At 37.7% G+C, this 20,887-nt stretch overlaps 1 pseudogene; it reads right to left on the bottom strand.

Annotated features, from left to right (window-relative positions):
* Positions 1–5,851: 5,851 nt before the first annotated feature.
* The window catches only part of LOC119526516, a 33,013-nt pseudogene continuing 17,977 nt past the window's right edge, over positions 5,852–20,887 (bottom strand).

Raw genomic sequence — 20,887 nt, 5'->3', positions numbered from 1 at the left:
CCGGGAGTCTGCATTCAGAAACAAGTGAGTAAGCTGGCTGAAAGTCCCGCAGCTGCGCTGTAGTGTGGGGAAACTGAGGGTTGGCATTTGAAGATGGACTAGTTCTTTTAAAAAAAAAAAAAACCCAGGAGTGGCTGCAGATACAGCAGTGAGAACCACACAGTGAAGCACTGCAGGAGCAGGCTGTAGCCAACGCCTCAGTGTCTGGAATGGAGGATAGCCCTCCCCACACCTGCTGCTGATTGTCCCGGGGCCAGACGGACAGAGGGGAGAGCCAAAAGGAGAAAGAAACTGCATCCCTTGCAGCTGGCTTCCTGGTGTGCTGGTGACACTCCTGCCCGAGGCCATACCCACAGCCCAGAGTCATGCCAGGAAACCCAGTCTGACAGGGACAGCACCCCGCACATGCCACAATATCGGCTGTGGACAGTGGCCTTGGGTGCAACCACAGCTAGTTGTCCCAGAGCTGGAAAGGTGGAGCTGTGCAAAAAGGTGGGGGTTGAGACACCCCATTCAGCCATTTTTGCATCACGCTGGGAGTGCCACTGCATGGGTGTGACATAGCACAGCCTTCCCTCAGCAGACAAAGGTCCTGGAAGGTCACAGCTATCAAGCAAAGCAAATGCCAAGAGGTCAAAAACAACAGAAAATCTTAAAGCATTTGCTAAAACCAGACAATATGGAGAACCCAATCCCAAACACTCAAATCAAACCATCAGAGGAGACAAAGTACTTGGCACAATTAATCAAAGGACTACAGTCAAAGAATGAGAGCATGGCACAGGATATAAAGGACATGAAGAAGAACATGGCACAGGATATAAAGGACATAAAGAAGACCTTAGAAGAGCATAAAGAAGAAATTGTAAGAGTAAATAAAAAAATAGAATATCTTATAGAAATAAAAGAAACTGTTGGCCAAATTAAAAAGACTCTGGATACTCATAATACAAGATTAGAGGAAGTTGTACAACAACCCAGCATCCAAGAAGACCATAGAACAGAAAATGAAAGAACCAAAGAAAGAATGGAGAAAAAAAATTGAAAAAATTGAAATGGATCTCAGGCATATGATAGATAAAATAAAACGTCCAAATTTAAGACTCATTGGTGTCCCAGAAGGGGAAGAGAAGGGTAAAGGTCTAGAAAGAGTATTCAAAGAAATTGTTGGGGAAAACTTCCCAAACCTTCTGCACAATATAAATACACAAAGCATAAATGCCCAGCAAACTCCAAATAGAATAAATCCAAATAAACCCACTCCAAGACAGACTGTCAAATACTGAAGAGAAGGAGCAAGTTCTGAAAGCACCAAGAGAAAAGCAATTCACCACATACAATGGAAACAACATAAGACTAAGTAGTGACTACTCAGCAGCCACCATGGAGGCGAGAAGGCAGTGGCATGACATATTTAAAATTCTCAGAGAGAAAAATTTCCAACCAAGAATACTTTATCCAGCAAAAGTCTCCTTCAAAATTGAGGGAGAGCTTAAACTCTTCACAGACAAACAAATGCTGAGAGATTTTGCCAATAAAAGACCTGCTCTACTTCAGATACTAAAGGGAGCCCTACCGACAGAGAAACAAAGAAAGGAGAGAGAGATATAGAGAATTTTAACAGACGTATATAGAACCTTACATCCCAAATCACCAGGACACACATTTTTCTCTAGTGATCATGGATCTGTCTCCAGAATAGACCATATGCTGGGACATAAAACAAGCCTCAATAAATTAAAAAAAAACAAAAACAATTGAGTATATTCAAAGCACATTCTCTGACAACAATAGAATACAAATAGAAGTCAATAATTTTTGATTTGTAACTCCACTATTTACTTCCTACAGGATATAAAATACATAAACTCTAATGACAAATCAGTGGTTTTGGACTCAATGTAAAATATGTAATATTTGACAAGAGCTATATAAGGGTGGGGGAATGGAGGAGTATAGGAACATAGTTTATGGGTCCTATTGAAGTTAAGTTGATATCAAAGAAAACCAAGATTGTTATGAATTTAAGAAGTTAAACTTAAGCCCCACAGTAAACACAAAGAAATTATCAGAGAATATGACCATAGAGATGAAAAGTAGAGTATGGGTTATGAGAAGTGGGAGAAGGGGCAATGGGGAGTTAAGAAATGAGTGTAGGGTTGCTGTTTGAGGTGAAGGGAAATTTCTAGTAATGGATGGTCGGAAGGTGATAGCATTGCAACATTCTAAATGTGATTAATCCCACTAATGGAATGCTAGGGAGGGGGTGGAATGGGAAGATTTAGGCTGTATATATGTTTCCACTATTGAAAAAAAAAAAAAAAAAAAGACAGTCTAAATAGATGACAATTGAATGCCAAGGATGATCCTGGATGGGATCTGAGGATGGAAGACAGGAGGCTCAAAGGGACACAGTTGGGACATAAGGCAAAAAAAAGGAAATATACAATGTAAGCTTTGTATCAATGTTGAATTTCTTGAACTTCTTAGCTGTGCTTAACGGGATTGCCTAAAAGAATGTTCTTGTTCTTGGGAATTGTGTATGTGAATTACAGTGTTTGTTCAAGAATGTATGCAGCTTGCTCTCATATGTTCAGAAGACAGAGCAATAGATGATGGATGATAGGGAGGGAGGGAGAGGGGAGGGAAAGAAAGAAATGGCGGTGTGACAGAGTGTTAAAGTTGAGGGATTGGGGTATCGGGGGAAGGGGGTCAGGGTATGCTGTGTATGGGGTTTGTATTGTTTTTGCAACTGTTCCTGTAACTTTGAATTTATTTGAAATAACATTTTTAAAAAATAGGAAGGATAAAATATAAGATGTAGAAGGTGATATCAAGGGCATATCATGGTCTCTTTGGATTTAATTTCTTGGCAACTGCAGTTTATCTGTTTACTGTCCACATGTTTGTGCTCCTAGAATGCATCCAGAGAGGAACTGGCATCCATGCTTCTGTTGGCATGACTATTGGCAAAACATATCTTTCGATTTATATTCTACGGTTTCATTGACATATGGAGTGGACCATTCAGAATGGTTCTTTTCATCGGATGTAAAAGGAGCTCTCCTAATTGTTATCAAATAGGGTGGAGGCTGTGAAGTTGGCTCTTGTCTGCACTGTGGTATTGACAAAAGGAGGGGGAGAAATCTAGGATAGCTGCCAGATTTCTGTGGTTCTGGTTTGGGGGAAATAACAAAAGTGTCAGGTAATACAATCAGCTGGGGACCCATTGTCTGAACTACCACAGGCACACTGGAAACATAGCTATTCAGGGAAGAATCAAGGGACCAGAGTACATGTAATTGAACTTTTTGGTTCTTTTCTAGGACCTAAAATCCCTTTGCCTTCAAATGAGGAAGAGACCTATTTAATAACTACATCTAAGGACCAACTTATGTGCATGTGTGGTGTTGTGGGGAGAGAGCTATCTGTATAGTTGGGTAAGCCTCAAAAAAAGTCTCTCTGAAGGTAAGGCAATAAACATTTCAAAAAGAAATGTTCAGCAAAATGAAGTTTCAGTCTTTTAATAAGAAGGGAGACCTGGTAGGTTTGCCTAGGTTAGTGAGAAATAGCGACACATCCCAAAGTAATTTGGACAGACAATAAAGATATACGCAGGGCCCTCCTGAGGAGCTGGGAGAAATGCAGAGGTGTTGGGCTTTCTCACATGGATTGTTGCTGATGTTCTCACAAACATTGAGGACTGACGGCTTGATGTGCTGAGCCCTCTGTCATGGGACTCACCCTTACAAAGCTCGTCACTGCAAAGGAGAGATTACACCTGCTTATAATTGTGCCTAAGAGTCTCCCCCTGAGTACCTCTTTGTTGCTCAGATGTGGCCCTCTCTCTTTAGCTAAGCCAACTCAGTTGGTGAACTCACTGCCCTCCCCTCTACATGGGACCTGACTCCCAGAGGTGTAAATCTCCCTGGCAACGTGAGATATGACTCCCAGGGATGAATCTGGACCTGACATCGTGGAATTGAGAACATCTTCTTGTCCAAAATGGGGATGCGAAATGAAACAAAATGAAGTTTCAGTGGCTGAAAGATTCTAAATGGAGTCAAGAGATCACTCTGGTGGGTATTATGCATTATACAGATAACCCTTTTTTAGGTTTTGATGCATCAGAATAGCTACAAGTAAATGCCTGAAACTATCAAACTGCAACCCAGTAGCCTTGACTCTTGAAGATGATTGTATAGCAATGTAGCTTACAAGAGGTGACAGTGTGATTGTGAAAACCATGTGTATCACACTCCCTTTATCCAGTGTATGGATGGACAAGTGGAGAAATGGGGACAAAAATGAAATGAAAAATAGGGTGGGGAGGGTGTTTTGGGTGTTCCTCTTTACTTTCAATTTTTATTCTTATTTTCACCTTTTCTGGTACAAGGAAAATGCTCAAAAAATAGACTAGGGTGATGAATGCACAACTATATGATGGTAGTGTGAACAACTGATTGTACACTTTGGATGATTTTGTGGTATGTGAATATATTTCAATAAAATTGAATAAAAAAATAAAGTTTTAGTGGCTGAGAGGTGTCAAATGGAGTCGAGAGGTAACTCTGGTTGGCATTCTTACGCATTATATAGATAATCCTTTTTAGATTTCAATGTATTGGAAGTAAATACCTGAAACTATCAAACTCCAACCCAGTAGCCTTGAATCTTGAAGATGATTGTATAAAAATGTAGCTTACAAGGGGTGACAGTGTGGTTGTGAAAACCTTGTGGATCACGCTCCCTTTATCTAGTGTATGGATGGGTGAGTAGAGAAATGGGGACAAAACTAAATGAAAAATAGGGTGGGATGGGGGTGGTGGTTGCTGATTTGAGTGTTCTTTTCTACTTTTATTTTTTATTCTTATTTTTATTCTTTCTGGTGTTTAAAAATAGATTGGGGCAATGAATACACAACTATATGATGGTACTCTGAACAGCTGATTGTACACCATGGATGACTGTATAGTATATGGATATATCTCAATAAAACTGAATTTAAAATAAAAAAAAAAATGTTCAGTAATATCAAGCATAACCTAGAGGTCCAGTAAGAAAAGGCATCTCTGAGTTTTGGCAATATGGAACTCGTGATCCTAGAAAATCTTAGTGGAGTGGTATGAACAGAAGATAGATTTTATTGGGCAATGGGTGCAAATATGAAATGAAGTAATGAAATAAAGAGAGCAAATTATAGACTATTAATAAGTCCGACTGAGAAAATATCAGTGAGAAGTGGAGGTACAGGGTCAAGGCAGAGAAGTATTTTAGAATAGGAGAGACCAGCACATATGTATAGGTTGAAGCAACACAGTTAATGGAGAGGGAGAAAATGAAGATATCAGAAAGTGAGGGAATGATTGATAAAGGTCTAAGAGGAAACAGAATATGCACTTTGGGAGAAAACAGTAGTAGAAAGTGGTGGAAGGTAACAACTCATCCACTGAGTTTGGAAGAAACAAGGCAAGAAACCAGGGAGTTGTAGATAAATGTATAGATTCCTTAACTGAGGTAGTCAAGCCTCTGAAACTCCTAAGTGCTCCCCTTCTATCCCAGCCTCTTTCTGATCATGCCCTTTCTGCCCCAAACTCACCTAACAGCTGTGGGAACATGGAGCTGAGCTCCCCTAATTTGACTAACATAGTTCCAAACAAAGGAGTAGAGCTCAAAAAATTGAAAGCAATATGTTCAATAATTTGACTTATATTTTGTATTTGTACTTGCAGGGGACAATGAAATCAACTTTAAAAGACTGGAACCCAAGTTCTGGGAGTTTCCCAAAGTCACTCCATGAATTCAAAATGTGGTTGTGGCTGTTTATTTTTTGAATCCTGGCATACTAGTCTTAATCTTCTATGACATTTGTATTGAGAGTGTTGGCCTAGGCTACCAGATCATCCACTTCTTCCCATGAACTATCAACAGCTTCATCCTCTGGTGAAATTTCATTCTTCCAACTCTCCCATTATATTGATTTTGGGGACAAATTCTGTTTCAGTTGGAGACTCAAGAGAAGTTTGATGTGGAGTTGGGCAGAGATAAAGTCTGTCAGTTGAGTGACTGGCTTTGTGAGGCCTGTTATTTTCTCTGTTAATCAGAGACATAGAAGCAGTAAACTTTAAACTCCACTCTTCAGGATGTGTTAAGTCAATTTTCTTCCATTTATAAAAACTCACAAAATTTGGATCTTCAAGCAATGGAGCTCTATAATATTCCGTGGCTTTCGACATGGCTATTCCAGACCATGTCTTGTAGTAATCATCAAATGGGATTGCTTTAACTGTTCTGGGAAATGTATGTGTGTCTTTAAGTCACCCAGCACTATCATCTTTCCATGGTAATGGCTGTTTGAAAAGCCATAGAACTGCTGTGTTGTACAAAGATTCATCTTTAATTTGCAATTCTGGATTGCAAATTCACTGGATTTTCTAGCCCTGGATTAGAAAGCATAACCTGGAAGGTATGTAAGATGCTGCTCAATGTATAGCTGGTGCTCCACGTATCACAGTTGTCCAAAAAATCTGTACAAGGTTGACTGGTGTGTTGGTCTACATATGGATGAAAAGGAATTGTTATAAATTTCACAACTGGAGGGACAAAATTGTAGGCTCACATAAAATTTATCTTCAGTTGGAAAAATAATCCATGCCAAATTGAATTCTGTAGACCTTCTGTTTCAGCATCCCATTACATCATATCCTCACTCACAGGAAAGGCAGTAGTAATACCCTTATACTTATTCTTCAACTCCTGAAGTATCTTACCAGCAAGGGGTAAGCTCTCAGGTGTGTAATAAAGCAGCACTTGTCTCCAATCCCACATTAATTTAGGGGCAGATGTCTGAGGTTATGGGCCATCTTCCCTTTACTAGCTAAGTGACTTAAGTTACTTCCTTTCTACAATGCCAGAACAGTGTATGCTCTCAAAATAAGAGACTTCTAAGGTTGGGATGTAACAGTGAGTTTCCAATAGGACCGTTGGAAGATATTTTTAGTTAAGGTGTGGCCCAAATGAATGAGGGCCGGTCTTAATCCATAGCATTGGAGGTCTTATAAGAAGAAACTGGAAGCCAGAAGTTGGAGAAGCCACACAGGAAGAATCCAGAAATCAGCAGAAACTAGAAGAGCCCACAAAAGGAGAGGACTTTGCCATGAGACGGGGGGAGTAGGGGCAGAGATAGAAGCCAGGGAAGACTAAGTATTGTGTCAACCAGCACCAGAACTAGACTGTGAGAAAGCAAGCCTTGCCTATATCTTGATTTTGGACTTCTTTCTAGGCTCTAAACCATAAGTCAATAAATTCTTGTTGTTTATGCCAATCCATTGTGTGATATTTGTTAAAGCAGCCTGGCAAACTAAGACACTAGTTTAGTAGATTTTTATTTTGTATGTGGGGGAAAAGATGGGCCTATGTATTAGCCAAAAACTAGTGTGGGTCAGAACAATTCCCTGACTACATTAGTGAGAATAAGATGGTAGCTGAGGTCAGTCTCTTCCAATCAGATCTCACATGTAAATGAGTGGCTGCCCTTTGATTGGCTATTGATGATCCTCAGAGGAAGTGATCATTGTTTTGCTTTTCTGGGTGCCTTGGTACACAGAGAATGTTAACACAAATGAAATTCAGCCATATTTTTAAGCCTTCTGTGACAGCAAAGAGATTTCCAGAGCTTTCTGGCTAAAGAGGTTTTTGAAAGGATGTATGAGCAATGTATGGACTAACTTTTATTTCAGCAAATATGAAGATGTATTATCGCTTGAGGTTTGTTATTAACCTCAGTTTCACCTCCGTTAATATTTATTCCCCAGGTCAATAAATCTTGATATTCACTTCAATAGAGGCCAATATCTTCAGGTTATGAGTTATTAATCTTGGCCAAGCTGAAAAATTGTGTGAATATTTTTCTTTTACCAGAGAAAATGAGGGTTTTTTTTTTTTTGTCTCATTTTTTCTTCAGGTTCTCTTAGAAGGGAAAGTTAATCTTTATCTGTATCTCCAAACTGCCTTTTCAGATTTAGAGCTTGGAAGTGAGGTATGAGACTGAATACTAGTTTTGGAAAGATCCCTGTCCTATTGAAAGAATTGCAGAGATGCAGGAGTTAAATAAATCCTGTTTTAGATCCTCTTGCGAAATACCCTGCTTTTAGAAGGAACTAAGAGAGGGCTGTTGCCAAATTACTGCTTCTCATCTTTGCATTATTAACTTTGCTTGATTTGAGTCAAAACAAATGTAATGCATTTCTAGAACCTGGCAGCAAATGCTATATAGCAGCTGTATCTGGCCATCTCATGATTTAAAAAAAAAAAAAAAAAAAAAAAAAAAAATCAGCAGCAAGTTTGAAAAGACATAGGGGAGTGCATTTTGTTCCCAACAGCATGTCTGGGCAATAAAATGATTGAACTGTACAGTAGAAGCAATAAGCTTGTTGTTATCACAGGATTGTTTTTATAGTCAAACCTGTAAATCATGCTTATAATGACAAAGAAATCCATGACAAAAGGAAATGAAAGTATGGAAGAAGTTAAAGGTGGTCTTACCAGATGGCTGAAGTTTGCTGCTCAAGGGGATGGCAAAATGCAGGATTTGGAAATAGCTGCTTAGATGAGAAAGGATCTTTTGAAAGTTTGATAACGGGGAATTTTTCCCAGGTGCGGTTTTGTTTGATGGGGGAAAGGCCCAGGGAGAAGGTGGAATTGCTAAATGTGGTGAGAGACACTGATCAGGCAAACAAGGCTTCTAGAACCTTGCTTCTCAAAGTGTGGTCCCTGGACCAGCAGCATGGGTGTCATCCAGGAACTTATTAAAGATGCAAATTCTCGGCCCCACCCCAGACCTATTGTATTGGAAACTCTGGGGATGGAATCCAGCGATCGGCATTTGAATAAACTCTCCAGGTGAATATGATACACACTCAAATTTGAGACTCACTGCAATAGGGCAGAGACTTTCAGCCTTATCTGTACATTGTAATTCCTTAGAGAGTTTCAAAAATAACAATACCTAGGTTTTACCCCAAGAGGTTCTGACTTAATTGGTCTAGGGTATGATCTAGAAATCAGGATGTTTTAAAGCTTCCTAGGTAATTTTAATGGACAACTAGAGGTGAGAATTACTCCCCTTCTAAATTACATTTTCAGATCTAATGCTCTCTTTCCATATCAAGTGTTTCGTAATGCTTCCTTTACTTCCCGAAATGAAAATTGTATGAATATTACTACTTATGCACATATTTTAACTGCATTGTGAAGGAGAAATAAAAAGCATATAATAATATGCATTTTGATTATTTAAATTCATGGGTCTGACCACACCACATAGTGAAGCCAGTCAGATGCTTGCATAGAGTCATTATGAATGCAACAATTGCAAATACAGATTGATCTAGGTGTGTTGAATTGGCAATTCAGTAACCATGGGTGACATTACTATGGGTGACATTATCACGTTGACTTGTTGTAGGAAATGCCATGAGTGAGCCATTTGAGTCTGTATCTTTTGAGAAAGCCCTAGTCTTGTATCTAAACAGGGTCACAGTTATCTAAACAGATTTTGTCCAAGTATTTTTTATCTGACTTCTCATCCCATCCAGAGTGACTCTGTTGAGACAAACAGGAACACAACCAGAATTGCATTTGGTAGCATGGCAGCTGGGGGCGCGAAAGCAGGCAGGTAGCCAAGGAGGTAAGGTAAGGGACAGGTAGTGGGACAAGAGAATTGGGACTCTCACCTGGAAACTGTCAGCTGGAGCTCTAAGTGCTAAGAATAAATCCTTGCGAATTGATCTGGTCAAGACTTGAACAGAATTCAACTGGCAGGACAGCCCCAGGCAAAAATATAAATTAGGCAACATTTGTTTTACTCCCCTCCTCGCCCCCCAATGCCTTTTTGTCTCAGTGGAGTTTGTAGCCATCTGAACCTACTCTGTAAAAGATCTGATAAGCTATTTCCCCTTGGTGTGAATCTTAGTCATCAGTTTTGTTTTCTTTTTTCCTTCGGAGATATTTGCATGTAAGCATTTTTATAGAATAAAAATATTGGTCCTTTGTTGAAAAGAATTTCAAGAACTTACCCTGTAGGTAGAAAGATTGGGGGTAGGGAGGAGTCCAAAACCAGTTCTCAGGGGCAAGTTCTTTAGGGTGAAAAAAGGGTGGGAAAGGAGCAACCTAATAGGAATGTCCATAAGCTGTTGGAGGAAGGTCACCTGCAAATTCAATTTGCCCATCCCCCTGGAATTTTCTTTATACAGTTACAAAGAAAAAACTTGTAGTCTTGGCTCTAAAGATTGAGTGAATTTGAAAATCTTCTGTTGTGTGGACATAGTCTTAGAATGATGAGTTTGGTTTTTAAAATAAGATACTATAAAAATGTGGGAAGGTATCTGTAAATTTAATTTATTTAATTGAAAATTCTTTATAAGAAGATGTATAGGTTTGGCCCAATGATTTTGTATTACTTATCTTCAGCTTCCTTTTCTATGGAAGATGTTTAACAGAAGATTTTTCCAGATCATTATGGGATTCTTTCTCCCCTCATCTTCAATTGTCTTAATGAAATAGGTAAAAGAAGAAATGAAAAAGTAACAACAATGAGAACAAATTTAAGCAGTCTCTGTAGATGACTCAGTCCTCCTTGTTGTTGATTCTTTTATTTACTGATTCATTCGTTCCACCAACATTGACTATCCTTGCCATGCCAGGGTACAGAAGCAGAAGAAAGAAAGAAACCCTAGCTTCTGTCCTTGAGCGCTTTCTGTTTAGCAATACCCTTCTTGATCCACTGACCCTCAGGGCAGAACTTTATTTACTGCTTACATTAGTTGTGTCCTTGATTATGAATTAACCATGACTTTGTTTCTTAAGTGCAGTGTGTGTGAAAGCCTTTTGCATGCTGTTGGCCAGGATGTTGTTTGCATAATGTATTGACCATGCATGTTTAAACAACAACTAGGCAGATCACCAATACCAGGTACAGTTACTGAAATGAAACCCCTGAGAGTTTCTTCTCTTTTTAATATGAATTCTTGCCAGTTTTTGAGCCTGCCTTGAAAGCAAATGGCTGTTTTTCTTTTTATCTGTCTTTTATAGTTCTTACAATCACTGAACTAGTTAGAAGGGATTCTGCTAAACTTTCTTAGCCCAAAAGGCATCATTTTCCAATGAAATGGTGCAAAATTTGGGGGGGGGGGCCAACAATAAGAAACCGCAATTGGCTGAGGCAGAATTTTCTTTATCAAAAACAATTTAATAGAATTGTTATTAAATGCAGTAGTTCTATGATATTTTCAAGGTGATCTGGTTAGTAGGCCTAACTTGCAGTCACACAGAGCAAAAAAGTTCTTGGTAGGGAGTGTTTTCTCTGGACCTTAGTTTCGTCATCTTCCTCTTCTATAAAATGAGTTTGTTTGCAGTTCAAAAATAAAAACAAAAACAAGAAAATTGGAACTCTCCATTTATCTGGCTTCTCCTTATGGAAGAGCTAGTACTTCCTGGGAGACTGAAGGCTAGATTTACAATTTTTTCTGGAGTCTAGAGCAGGGGTTGGCAAACCACTGGCCTTGGATCAAATCCAAGTCAACATCTGTCTTTGTAAATGAAGTTTTACTGGAATACAGTTCTGCCCATTCATTTGTATATTGCCTATGCCTGCTTTCACACTAGGAAGGCAGCATCCAGTAGTTGCAACAGAGACTAAAACCCAAAAATATTTACTATCTGAGCTTACAGAAAATGTTTGCTACCTGTGGGTCTAGAGCAATAATCTCTAAAATTATATATATATATATATATATATATATATATATATATATATGTTCCCTAGGGGGACAACAGGGAAATATTTAACTAGAATTTCCATGACTTTTAAAAATTGCAACCATTCTAATATCTATTTTTGATATGTGTTATAATGTACCTAATATTTAAGTACAGTGGATATATATTTGGTGTATGTTAGCAAATATACATATATAAGAACATATTCACAAATTTTTTTACTAGTAGAGGGGCATGATCAAAAAGATTTGGAGACCAATGGTCAAGAGACACTGGTGTTCTGGATTAAATACATTAGCAATCCACAAAATGAGGGGCAAATATACATTGTAACTTCAAGAGAACCCTGGCTATATAAGGTATGCTCTGTTTCAGCAGCATCAAACAGGGGACTTTAGGAAGAAATCTGTACTTTTGAGAATTTCAGAGTACGCATCTTCCTTTTATATATTAGAACAGAGTTCCCCAAACTATCTTTGTCAAGAACCAGTTTTTAATTGTTTTTTGAATTTCTAAACCATTGCATACCTGTATTTTTGTAAAACACAATAAAAATAAATTACCAGAAAAATGAAATGAAAAATGAAATGAAAAATAAAAGACATACAGTTTCCATTTTTTTTTATTATTAGATTTAACAGGCATAAAATCACCATGTCAAATTGCTATAAAAGTTCCTAAATGTTTATTCTCAACTGTTTTTTTGTGGACCAGTAATGAAAATATTTGCCAACCAGGGCTGGCCTACAGCCACACTTAGCATGGCATTGGTGTGAAAGACTCAAAGGCTTCCAATAGAAGGAAGCTTTCTAGAATTGCTTCTATGCCATCATATTTGTGGTGATAGTTTTATTTAACTGTTTAGTTTTGGAAACTATATTTTAATGTGTAAATATTTGTAAATACAAGCAAAATTTCTAAAATCTAGAGGCTAAACTTAATGTACATTTCTTGGCCTACATACAAGGCAGTATGACTGCCCTATAAAGAACAGAAAAATGTGGGAGGTCTTTCCTGCCCTCATGAAGCTGACAGTCAAATCAGATACTGTTTTTCAAACTTTTTTGACAGAAACCCAATGTGAGAAATACATTATACATCATGAGCCATTACATGAATATGTATCTATGAAACTATGAAATACTTACCTTTATTATATGCAGTTAATTTGATACATTCTTTTTATATTTTTATTTTATTTTTATTCTGTTTATTCTCTTTCATATTTTTTATGTTGATGGTTGTAAAGCACTAATTGATTTCATAACCCATTAATGTGTTACTAGCCATAGTTTGTAAACTCTGAAATAGGAGGAAAGTAATAAATAAACAAAGAAACCTATAGTTCAAGGAAGAATGTGCTATCAACAAAATAAAAAATAAAATCCGATAAAATATCAAAGGACACAGACAACACATTTGGTTGGGGAATTAGGATAAATATGAGACATCAAGAAAGGTGTGATGGAAAAGAAGCATTTAAAATGGGCCTTGAATAAAAAGGAAGATTTGAAAGGAAGAGTCATTTGTTCTAGGAGTAGAATAGGATGTGATACAGTTTACAATGAAGGAAAAGGAAAAGCAAAGTATCAAGAAGGGCTAGGTGGCATATGTTCAGGGAAACAGTGAAAAAGCAGGTGAAAGACTTGAATAGACACTTCATGAGATAAGGTGTCTAAATGGTCAAGAAATTAATGAAAAGTTGCTCAATTTTATTAATTATCAAGAAAATGTAAATTAAGGCCACACTGTGAAACTACTACATACTAACCAAATTGGCTAAAATTAAAAAGACAGAAAACATCAAACATTGGTGAAGATATGAAGTAACCAGAACTCTCATACTGAGGGTAATTTGGGTACAACCACTTTGAAAAATATTTGATAGTATCTATTATAGCTGAACACATGTATACCCCATAATCCAGCAGTTCTACTCTTGGGTATGTATTCAATGCAAATGTACATCTAAGTTCACTCTAAGACATGTAAACGAATGTTCTTAGTGCCACTATTGATAATAACTGAAATCCAGAAATCATCTAACAACAATAGACACGAGACATAAAAGAATACTAGGATCTATCGGACTTCCAAGTGGAGACAATTAGATATGCTAATTTGGAGTTGAGTTTGGGCTAGAAGTCTGGGCTACAAATACAAATTTGGGTTTACATTTTAGAATTTTCTCTCTCATTCCTTATAGTCATGTCTCTCATTTTTATTCTACTTAGTAGAAATCAAGGAGAGGATCTCATTTTCTTAGACCCCATCTTCTTAAAACTGGCAGTCTGATTTGCTATAAAAGAACTGTCTGGATACTGGGCCAGGGAAATTAGACTTATTGGATGGCCACAGTTTATATGACAGGTGCATTACTGAAACTATCTGATAATTGAAAATTCACAAAACTCACAAAATTTAAGATTCATCCTGGCCAAGAACCAGGCTAAAATGGTGGCTCCCTATGGTAATAGTATAAACATAGCTTACAATTCATTTTGTCTCCATCCTTTGAAATACTGTGTTTCCTTACATTTTAATATGAAGGAAATGGCATTATTTCAAATGCACACAGTGAATGAGAATTTAGTAATATTTTCAAATTCAAATCTCCATAAAAATGATCTATTTCATAACTATAATGTTATAAGACATTAAGAAGAGTTTTAGCCCAACTTTTAGTGATGTAGTAAATAATGCTTGCTGTCCCCTTACACTCATTCTTCCCTTTTCTTTCATAGTATTAGAAGTCCTGAGTTTTAGTTTGACATTTGGATGCCCAAAATAAAAACAGTATTTCCCAATCTGCCTTGCAGCTAGGGGTGGCCATGTGACTAAATCTGAACCAATGGGAGGTGACGGGAATGATGTGTGCAATTTTCTGATTGGTTCCTTCTTTCTTCCTTCCTCCATCCTGTTTCTTGTATCATGGGCATGGCAGTTAGCCATTTTGACCCATGCAGAGAAAGGAAAAGTCACAGAGCCAGAGGATGAAGGATCCCAGGTCCCAAAATGATGCCCTACGTAGAGTTGCCATAACAGCCCTGTACTGCCTACCTCCAATCTTTGATATAAAAGAGAAATAAATTTCCATGTTTTTCTTTCAACTGCTAGTACTTGGGAACTCTAGAACATTCAAGCTATATTCTAATTAATGAAAGTAGAATAAATATTCACTTTTCCAAAGTGTACAAAGATGCAAAGCGCACTTGCTTGGGCACTTGGTTTAGCAAATAAGGCATGGACTTTAATATGGCATCAGATGGCCTGGGTTTGTATTCCAGCTTCTCTATCTACCAACTGTCCCATCTTGGCCAAGCTATTTAAATTCTTCAGTCCTCAATTTTTATCATTTAAACAATATAAAGCAAAAGAGAGAAAAAGTACCTAATACCTAGAGCTTTTGTGGAATTAAATGGGGTAATGGATATAACATTCTTTCAACTGGGTAGTCATACAATAAATGTTACATCTTTCTCCTCTTTCTTCATACATTCAACTGCCTATTCCAGTCTTCTATTTAAAGTGTAGTAGATATTTCAAGCTCAACATGTCCAAACTGAGCCTCCTTCTTCCCACAAATTTGCTCCACCTACAGTCTTCCCCATCTCACTTGCTGGCACTCCATCTTCCAGCTTGCTCAGATCAAAAACACTTGGAGTTATCCAGTATGCCCTTGTCTTTCCCATTCTCCACATTAATCCATCAGAAAATCCTGTAGGTTCTACTTTTGAAGTAGACCCAGAATCCATCAACTTCTCACAACATCCGTTGCTGTAACCATAATCTTAGACAGCCTATGCTTTGTAGCCCATTAAGAATTTCACAGAGATAGCCCTGGTAATATGGGCTATATAGATGTTTACCAATTAGGTATTAAGGAATTTGTCACATTATGAATGGTTTTAGTTAAATTGTCCCTATTATAGAGATATATGTGAGTATCTGAGATTTATGTGCCATAGTTTTGCCTTGCAATTTAATTTACAGCACTTTGCAAAGGCTCTGTTTTCCTGAAACACAGTGGACGTTAAGTGGGATGGATTTTTATTGCACTCTTGGCACACCCTGCACTTTGTAAATTAATTAGCCTGTTTTTCAGTTTTGTTTTTAAGAAGTAATTGTTTGCAGCTGTCTGCTGCAGCACTTATTTCCCTTCTGGAGGCTTCATTTTGATGCTATTAAAAACTCAACTGGCTGAGAAGAGGGCAGATTCTGTATTCTGCCATTTATCCAACCTAAAGAAATTCCTTAAAGAATCAGTATGAGACATTCTTTTGTGATCAGAATGGAACAATGGGACATTAGTTATTTCTCTTTTTTTAAATTCATTTTTTCTTTACTCCAGAAAGAGGAACAATTCTGGCTAGGTTTTGTCACTTCTGGAGCTGCAGATACTGATCAAGTGAATTCAAACAATCTCTTTAAATCACCAACATTTTACTTGTTTTCTTTGGCAAGAATCAAATCATAGTGCAACTCATTAGGAATACCTGCATAATTCATCTAATGCACCCAGCAGTTTGAACTACCACTTTCAAGTCTTGTTAATTTTTGGTTTCTTTTGGTCATCCATCAGTTGTTTTCTCATTTAGTTTCCCACCAGGAAAGAAAAATGTTTCTGAATCATGGATGAAGTTGATTTCTAGGATGGAACTTCTCAAAACATAAGGGCACACAATTATCCATAAGGGTGAAAAACAGGGGAAAAAAGAGCAATACTAAGTAGATTCTGAGATCTGCAGCAGCTTTTTAGCAGAAAAAAACATCACCACTATCTTCTCTAGACTTCTGAGAGATAACAGCTTTAACTGTCTTTCCTGAAAATGTTCTGCACCAGCGACAGACAATCCTTTGTTTCCTCTTAGAAATAAATGCCTCTTAAAATAAAAGAACAAAATTACACAAAAAATCTGGTGGTGTCAAAAGAGCAGACCCTGGAGTGAAACAGATCTGTGCGCATATCTGGGTCATGGGCAAGGTTATCTTAACCTCTCTGAACCTCAATTTTCTAATCTTTAATTTAGAAAAACGCTAACCTGATTTGATGCTACTCTCAATATTAAGTATGATGATCTATGTAAAGCAGATACAGTATAGTAGGTTGTCAACTAATGTTAATGACCTTCTCCATATATATCGGTATTTTTTAGGTAGAAGTATTACATTTCATAAATATTGCAAGAGTGAACTGTAAGAATCGTTTAAATTGGCAAATATATCATAGTGTAAGAGTATATGAATCATGAACGATTTAAAGAATTGTGGCAAAGCAAGTGTATACAGTATGTACTCTTTTTTGTCCAGCTTCTTTCATTCAGCATAATGTTTTTTTAAAATCGAAACACGTTGTTACATGTATCAGTGTTTCACCAGCTGAATGTTTCTTGGTGAAATATTTTGGATAATCACACTGACCTAGCTTCATAATGTACGTAGCTGATTAAATGTATTTCTTACTGATTTATCACATTTCTCTCAAGTACAAAATATTTTTCCTATTTAAAAAGACGAGGGAAGGGCTTAGGGAAAAATCTTGACTCTTGTTCCTTTCTCTACTCTCCTAGACTATATTTATTCATTCTGGAACCTGCTCATGAAGCTTTCATGACATTAAACTTTGATAATGTCCTCCTCAGTCTTCATCTTCTAAGACAAAGCATCTTATTTTATTACTAGTCCTGCTTTGGGGTGATGTGATGATCAGCTGGTTGGCAGAAGGCAGTCATCTTATGGTGAATCACCCTCACTTCTGGATTAATATGAACCTCTTCTTGTGTATCTTCCTGCTTTGTTAAAGCTTTTCTGTGTAGGGTAAGCAGAAATGCATGCGGAGTTCTGACTACCAGAATGTAGACGCTATGCTGAAACAATGGGTACCATTTCCTTTTTATTTTTTCCTTCCTTTTTCTCGAATCTTTTGAAGTGTTGTTGAGTATTTATCATTACAGAATCAATTTGTTTTGTTCACTTCTGCATAGAAATTTTTTCTGTTATTATAATAATAGGTGTCATATTCTAAAAGCCAAATGGTACTACCACAATATTTGTCATGGAACACAGCATTTGATCAACCACACCCCTCTCCACCCATCAGTCTCACCCCTCCCCTAAAGGCAACTAGTGTTAATTTCTTTTAACTCTTTTAGCTTTTCTCCTCATATTTTCCTCCATTTTCTAAATCATATTCTTAAACTGCTGTTTTAACTTCATCAACTTTATACTCCCCATTTACTTCCTAGACTTTCCTCCCCTATCCTCCTACTATGGTTGTATTACAATATCTGGTTAAATTTAACATTTTGTATAATTATATCTTTGTAAATATTGTTCAAAGACTAGACATGAATTACTCAATTTTATTTATCCTTTCTCATACTAATTTTACTAAGCATTTGTCAACACTGACTCTCACCTGCCACTTTTTAGCCCTCAGTCTCATGGTTTCCTTCTATGGCTTCTGTAAACTTGTCATTTATTACTCAGTAGACCTCAGTGTCAGCCCCAGATATAAATATTTCCCTGCTCTCTACTTCTTCCTCAGTGAATGTCAAATAACAGAGACACATGGATGCTGTGACTAGCACTCCTCAATCCAGAAAATAGCCCAATTCCTTTGCTTGAGCAAAGTTCCCATCATTCAGCTTTGACACCTTGTTTTGAATTCCATGTCTCTGTGCAATCTTTTTCTATCACTTTGGACCTCTTCTGCTTTACTAGCTTTCATGTATTTCCTGTGTCCCTGTCCCCCAGGATTGGCCAGGGATCCATTTCCTGTTTTTATCAACCATCACTAAGGTAGGTTTTATCCTTGGTCCATCCACCTTGGTAAGTCCCTCAGCCACTCTGAGTCTCCCGTTCAGGGGCCACATTAGATGCTGGAATGTAAGGGTCGCAGTTGCTTGAGATTTCCCTTGGATTGTCAAGCCATGTTATATCTCTCCTCATTTTACGTAATTTCATTTAAAAAAAAAAGGAAAAAGAAAAGAAAACCACAGAGCAATCTTGTATAGGATTTCTCTGTATTTATTTATTTAGACTCAGCTAGGCCCTGCTTAGAGATCTCTTGCATCTAATTTCTAGCCACATTTCCTCAAATTCTTGCTCTCCTAGCTTTTTTCTTCTTTTCTACTGGGCCATCCTATTTTAGGGGCACTATTTCCTAGTATAAGCTTCATGATATAAAAGCTGTGTTCTTAGTCCTCCAGGCAAGTACTCCTTGGAAACCATAAATTCGTTCTTATCTCTGCAAACCTGACTCTTGAATGCAGAAATACTTATTCCACCACTGGCTTTATACATAACCATTTAATCTGTCAACTGATCTCTTCATTCTTGGCCATGCCTTCCTTCTTCTCCAGGGGCAGCATTTACATAGAGCCATCCCTTCTTCTGCACACAGGGAGAAGGTAATGGGCAATGGAAGCTTGAGGAGCTGTATCACTTAACTGTGATACAAATCCCGGAAACGTGCAACAATAACCACGTATTTAGTTCACAAACCTGCAAAGTCTACAGGCTATCTGTGAGTCAGCTGATCTAGTTTGAGCTTTGTAGGGGGTGCGGCAGGTGTTTCTCATTCTTCTCTTGGGACCAGGTAGCTAAATCCAGCATGCTCTTCTAGAGGCCGTGGCAGAAGAACAAGACAGGGAGCCCAACCGTGAAGTATTTTTCAAGCTTCTGCTTGCATCATGTCTGCTAACCTCCCACGGGCCAAGCATATCACATGGGCAAGTGCAGAATGAAGGCACGTGGAAGTACAAACTACCTACTGAAGTGGGGAGGGAGGGAGCAGTGAATATTTTTAATATGTCTGTGTGGGGAAAAACAATTTTGTAAAATCTCAAAATAGCCAATTTAGTAAGTTGCCCTAGTTCAAACAGCAGGTAAGGGGCAGAATTTTAATTGAAGTCTGAATACTTGCAGAATCTGTGCCCGTTCCACCACACCACTGATGGCAATTCGTTTTGAGATTTTAGAAACAAAATGATGTGAAAGAAAGGACAGCTTAATGGACCTCGACAAAAGTTTAACTGCGTTGTCTGAAATCCCTAAACTCATTACTAGCGGCTTAAGTGCTAAGTTAAAATGTGACAAGAGAACAAAAAACTTTCTTTCCCACTCCTCCATCTTCCACCCCAATGGAAAACAATCTACAAAGATAACATTTACTAAACTTTTGTTTAATTATCCAGGATTTTGATGGAAGAGAGTGCTTCATAATTTATCAGCCAATTCGTCTTTAGCCAAATTAGATCTCTAATTCCTGCATATTATAGCAACCATAAAATACAGTTACATGTTACGTAGGAAACAAACCCATAAAATAAAATGAACCAATCAATATAGCTCATTCCCTATAGAATTCTGTTTGGTATTTTAATGAGCCAAACTCCCAAACTAAGAATCAATATCCATCATGATCCTTTTAGACAGGAATAGTGGTCACATCTTGTTACAATGAGTATCATCAACCTAAATTTCCCTCTAGCCTGTTTCTCTAAGGCCTTAGCAGAGGCCTGTGGCAACAGGGCTTGGTTGACCTCATTATGGTGACATTTGCTACTGTAACCATACCTCGGAGATATTGCAGGTTCAGTTCCAGACCATTACAATAAACTGACTATTGCAATAAAGTGAGTCAAATGAATTTTTTGGTTTCCCAGTGCATATAAAAGTTATGTTTACACTATAATGTAGTCTATTAAGTATGCAACAGCATTGTCTAAAAAAAAAACCAGTGTACATACTTTAATTAAAATAGACATAGAGTCATGAAGTGAGCACATGCTATTGGAAAAATGGCGCTGATAGACTTGCTTGACGCAGGGTTGCCCCAAACCTTCAATTTGTAAAAAATGCAACATCTACAAAGTACAATAAGGCAAAGTGCAATAAAATGAGGTTTTCTTGTACAAATAATTTAGTAGGTGCACATTTATCTGTCAAAACCTTTCACTTCCATGGAGGGGAAGGATGAAGCCAGTGGAAAGACAGGCTCAGCTCTCTGCCTCACAAAATCGGGACCTCTTTAGATGGTGGCATGAGAGTAATATGAGCCCTGAGGCTTAAATGTGATAGTGACACTGGAATAGTACACTTGGAG

This window comes from Choloepus didactylus, chromosome 1 (assembly GCF_015220235.1).
Source record: "Choloepus didactylus isolate mChoDid1 chromosome 1, mChoDid1.pri, whole genome shotgun sequence".
NCBI lineage: Eukaryota > Metazoa > Chordata > Mammalia > Pilosa > Megalonychidae > Choloepus > Choloepus didactylus.
Note: the sequence above shows the minus strand (reverse complement) of the source record. Positions and strands in the feature narration are given on the sequence as shown.